General features: G+C 34.3%; 1 pseudogene; it reads left to right on the top strand.

Moving 5' to 3' along the window:
* The first annotated feature begins 4,134 nt into the window (after window positions 1–4,134).
* Window positions 4,135–5,395, top strand: LOC145164551 (uncharacterized; annotated as a pseudogene).
* Window positions 5,396–5,766: the final 371 nt, after the last annotated feature.

Here is a 5,766-nt window from a genome sequence, read left to right as displayed (position 1 = left end):
TGATGAAATAAAATGATGAGAGATCTCTATGTTGACAATGTTCCAGTCATCTAGAGGAATATAGATGACGACCACAGATTTTTCTAGACAGTCCAGTGGAACGTTAACAAGCTTGTAAACTGTGGATGTTTTTCGAGAGTACGGATTAGACTTAGTCAATTGTCTTTAGTCCAGGAGTATGGATTAAGACTAAGTTATTTGTTATTAATCTGGGAGTATGGATTAAGAAATAGGTTATTTGTTATTAATCTGGGAGTATGGATTAAGACATAGGTTATTTGTTATTAATCCGGGAGTATGGATTAAGACATGGTTTTTTGTTATTAATCCGAGAGTATAGATTAAGACATGGTTATTTGTTATTAATCCGGGAGTATGGATTAAGACATAAGTTATTTGTTATTAATCCGGGAGTATGGATTAAGACATGGTTATTTGTTATTAATCCGGGAGTATGGATTAAGACATAAGTTATTTGTTATTAATCCGGGAGTATGGATTATGAAATGGTTATTTGTTATTAATCCAGGAGTATGGATTAAGATATAGTTAATTGTCCCTAGTCAGAGAGTATGGAATGGGCACAGTTATTGATCCGGGAGTATGGATCAGACATACCCGATCCGGGAGTATGGATTAGGTAAAGAGGTTAATTTTAGATCCGGGAGTATGGATTAGGTAAAGAGGTTGGTTTTAGATTTGAGAGTATAGATCGTGTCGTTGTGAGGATTTTTAGGGTGGAACCTTAAGAAACTGCATAAGTATCCCTTAAGCAATGTTGTTACCCCGGTGATGATCCTTAGGCTAGGTCCCTTATGATAGGTGTTTAGGGACGTAAAGTGAGGATAACGGGAACGGGTAATCAGGATTATTGTTGATTGAAGAAATTAATACATTTATTGTTGATTGATGAAAATTAATAAATTTATTATTATCTGTGGGTTGAAAACCCTATATGCTCAACAGGCTCCCAAGTCTGACCCACTCAGTTTTCTATATTATAGGTAGTGGAACAAGAGCATAGTTGGACGATGACAAGGGATTTTGGATTATAGGCCTATATGGTATTGTTTATGCTTGTGGTCTGTATCGGAACATGACATCCCTAGGTTTTATAATATAATGAAAATTCATTTCTTTAAGAAATGCTTTGATAAATTTTTATCATATTTTGTTTTGGGGACATATTCTGCAACACCTTTTGAAAGATTACTCTGATTTTATTTTAAAAAGCATAAACGAAATCGGTCTTTTCTGGCCGAGAAAATTAGGGATGTCACAGCATATTAGTCATTTTAGGTGGGATGTGCACCAACAACACAAGAAAATACAACCATAGGGACCAAAACTACACAAGGTATCTAAAATTGGACTAGTGGTGCACCAACATTTCGTTTTGGACCAAAACTATAGAATTTTGCCAACTACAGGGACCATTTTTTCAATTTTTTCTTACCTAAATTTCAGTCAAAGAATAGATTTTGAAAATCAAACTCTGTGAAAACGCTACAGTTTACTTTGACGGTGCAAAAAAATACCAAAGACAGCTAGGGTTTGTGGAGGTTGGCAACTGGCATGGTGCGTCATCTTTGGTGGTGCAGCAACGTTAACGGGGGTGGCGAGGTGGTGTAAGCAAGACGATGGAAGGGCGGAGAGGTCGTATTTGGCCAGCGTTTCCAGAGAAATCGATATACCTGAAAAGGATGTTGGAATAAAGAATAAGTAGGAAGCATCCCAGTTCAAGAGCAAAGATTTTTGTGTTAAAAAAGTAGGAGTTGAATTTGTAAGAATCGGTACATGTACGATAACATACTGAGGAAAAGGAAATGACGAAGAAACGAAACTGGGGAAAGGAAAATTCGGAAGTTGTTCGATCTTTCTTCTTGCTGTAGTTTACAGCACCCAAAAAACACATCATAAATAGTGATGAAGTCTGAAGTGAATAAAAAAATTATAGTTCAAGGCCTTTACGTGGAACGTCTAGATCAAAGAGCGGCGATTAGGGTTCTTTTATGGTGGAGCCAAATTGATTGAACTGAAGGCATCAACAGACATTGGAGGTTTGGAAGGGATTTGGAGACAGTGAGAGATATGGAGACATCGAGAGATATTGAGAAGAACAGCTGAAAAACACCGGTCGACCTATTTGAGCCCTAGCACCGTAGGAGGGTGCACAACTATAATCGACGGCGAGGAGGCAGGTCCGAGTCCTTTTCCTTCCGAGCAATTGAACACAGTAGACACAAAAGCGACTTTTTCCTTTCTTTTACCTTTATCGATCTTTTATTTGATTGTTATTTGATTGGAAGCGAGAGGATACTGAAGGAAGGCGGTATTGTGTGTGTTGAAAGAACGGTTTTTATGTTTGAATGAAAGCCAAGCCAAACCACGAAACGTGTTGCCAATTTCCTAGGGAAACGGTAAGACGTCGTCGTTCCTTCCACTGTCGATAAGTTTAGGGCTTTTTTGGTAGCGATGGTTTCATGTCAACCGATTGAGAAGAAGAAGCATTAGGTGGTGTGGTGAGAGAAGCAAAGAAAACGTGGAGGAACTACTAACGCCGAGAAAACATGATTCACTTCATTCTAGATGACTTCGTTGCCTCTTATAAACCCATCCGCCCAACAACATATAGTGGTGGCGATACTATAGAACGTTGGTGGTGTGGTAGTGATGCCGACCAGATTTTTCCAAAGAATGCAAGGATTGCGAGAAGCAGAAAGAAGGTAGCCAATAAAGAGGTGGTGACCATGGTTGAGTAAGTAACCGATGAACAATAGATGATGGTCGGCAATGTTGGCGGCAAGAATAGGCCGTCAATGTTCAATATGTAGATGATGGCAGTGGAGGAGGTCTCTGGAAGAAAAGTGAGATAAAGCCGAAACGATATAATATCTGGAATCTTGAGGTCGCTAACAAAAATGGTGAAGAAGAATAACACTGATCCAAATGAGATTGGGCTACAAAGCGGTGAAGTGAAAATAGAAATACACGCGTCCACCTTCAATCTAGATAATGGCATAACATGACCCTTTGTAAAAAAAACCCACAAAACATCCGCAACATACCAAACATAAATAGACAGGGACCAATTATGCCAAAACCTTAGGAACTTTACTGTTCAAAATATGTTTTTTATAAGTTATTTTGAAATGGTTATTGAAGCCCAATACAACAATACTCTTTGTCTCTTATCATCGCCAACCAAAAAGAAAGTGGGAGGAATCAGGAACGACTGGGGCGTGCTGAGAGCGAGAGATGCCGACTTCCAAGGCGCAATTAAATCTTCAACGATCGGGTATGGAAAATCGAAATGTTTTCTCCGGATTCAAGGTAAGCAACGGTCTCAATAATCAGATTCTTCTATTTCTTCTTCAATTTCAGTTAAATCGATCTCTTATTTCTTCCCCAATTATCCCTTTTCTAATTTCCAATTTGGTGATTTAGTACATCTGATTGCTTCTCCTTCTCAGTATTCACGATTTCTACCGATTATTGCCCTTCTATTTTTGATTTTCAAGTTTAATTTTTTTCTGCAATAGAACTAGACCATTGAGAATCTATGACAGACCACTGAGTTGTCACAGACGAAGACACGGTCACACGAAGTAGCTTAATCCCACCGATGTCGCTGTCTCGTTGTCTTGCTGATTGAGTGATTGTGAATCTTCTTCTTTATTTTTATCTATAAGTTCTAAATTCTAATTTCTAGCATTCAAATTTCTTATTTTTATGTGATTTTTTATTTTTTATGAATCTGATATTCATAAGTTTATGCTATGAAGAATCTGAGAATCCAGGAATATAACCTCTGTAAGTAGCCTTCTCGGTTTGTTTTATAGATAATTTATTATTCATTTGCTTAATTTCATTCGTTTAATGTTAATATTTTTAATTTGATTTCTTTTTTTTTTTAACTTCAGAATTTTCTGTTGTAACTGTGAGGCTTTTTCAATTGGAATTTGACAATTGCTTAGAGGTTATTTAAAGGCTCAGAGCATCAGCAATTTACCAATTACCATCAAGGCATCACTGGCAGTCAACAGTAGGTACAAAGAACAAGAACTTTTCTTTTATTATTTGTTATCTGTTTGCTAGTTGTTTGCCTGATTGCCTCTTATCACTCTATTGAATATGCATCCTAGAAAGTATATGTTTGGAAGTGAAAAACGAAAGAAAAAAAAATTAAACAAGATAATGAAACTCAAAAGGGTCTATGCACAAGTTTTTAAAAAAAAAATAGTTCTGCTAATGTACAAGTAAATGAACAAGATAATCTCACACATGAAACTGTTTTTAATGAGCAAGATAATGTCTTGAATGAAAATGTTTCTAAAGAAAAAGTTTCAAATGAAAATGTTGATTTTGATGATGAAAATATTAATAATGAAGATGTTAATGTCAATAATGAAAATGTTAACATTTCAAATGAGAATGAAAATGAAAATGTCATGAATGATAACAATGGCCAATTTATTCCACCTTTAGATATATATGATCCTAGTAATTGGGATAATCTTGATAATAACTTAAGAGATATTTTGATTGAAAAATGGCCAATAAGAGAATCAAATTTTGTGTATCCTAAAGATAATCTATCTAGACATTTTTTTTATGCTTCTTATACTAGAAAGTTAAGTAATGATGAGACGAGTGATCGAAAATGGTTAATTTACTCAAAAAAAGTTGATAAAGTGTTTTGTTTTTGTTGTAAATTGTTTAAACCTAATAATTATGTTAATAAAAATTCTTTAGAGAATGATGGATTTAATGATTGGAAACATCTATTTGATAGACTTAAAGAACATGAAAATAGTTCCCAACATCTTTTTTTTTTATGGATTCTTAGGATGAACTAATAGCAAGTTTGGATAAGAATAAAACAATTGATAAAGATTTATAAAATAAAGTTCTAACTGAAAAAGAACGTTGGAGGCAAGTTTTAAAAAGAATAATTGTTGTCATTTAATATTTGGCAAAATATAATTTGGCTTTTCAAGGTTGTAATGAAAAACTTTTTCAAGAATCTAATGGTAATTTTCTAGGAGCAATTCAAATGATGGCAGAATTTGATGTTATAATGCAAGAGCATGTTAGACACATAGAAAATCATCAAAATCATCTTCATTATCTAGGAAACAAAATTCAAAATGAAATCATTTCTATTTTAGCTAATAATGTCAGAAATTCTATAATTAATATTATAAAAGAATCAAAATATTTTTCTGTTATCCTTGATTGCACCCCCAATGATAGCCATCAAGAACAAATGACTCTTGTTATTCGATATGTGAACATGTCTAATAATAAAATAAAAGTTGAAGAATTTTTTTTAAAATTTTTAAAGGTAGAAAATACATCGGGTTTAGGACTTTTTAATGAGTTCTTAAATTGAATTAAATCTTATGGTCTTAATATTGATGATGTAAGAGGACAAGGTTATGATAATGGTTCTAATATGAAAGGAAAACACCAAGGTGTTCAAAATCGATTACTTGAAATTAATCCAAAAGCATTGTTTATGCCATGTGCTTGTTATAGTCTTAACCTCACGGTTAGTGATATAGCTCTTTCTTGTACTAAAGCCATTTCTTTTTTTGGAGTTCTGCAATGCATTTTTGTATTATTTTCAAGTTCAACCAAAAGATGGTCAATATTACTTGATAAAGTCCCTAACTTAACGGTAAAATCTTTATCTAATACACGTTGAAAGAGTAGAATAAAAAGTGTCAAAGCCATTAGGTTTCAAGCTCCTCATATAAGGGA

This window comes from Lactuca virosa, chromosome 3 (assembly GCF_052849685.1).
Source record: "Lactuca virosa cultivar CGN04683 chromosome 3, Lactuca_virosa_CGN04683_v6, whole genome shotgun sequence".
Taxonomy (NCBI): Eukaryota; Viridiplantae; Streptophyta; class Magnoliopsida; order Asterales; family Asteraceae; genus Lactuca; species Lactuca virosa.
The sequence above is the reverse complement of the archived record's forward strand: the minus strand, read 5'-3'. Positions and strand labels throughout refer to the sequence as shown.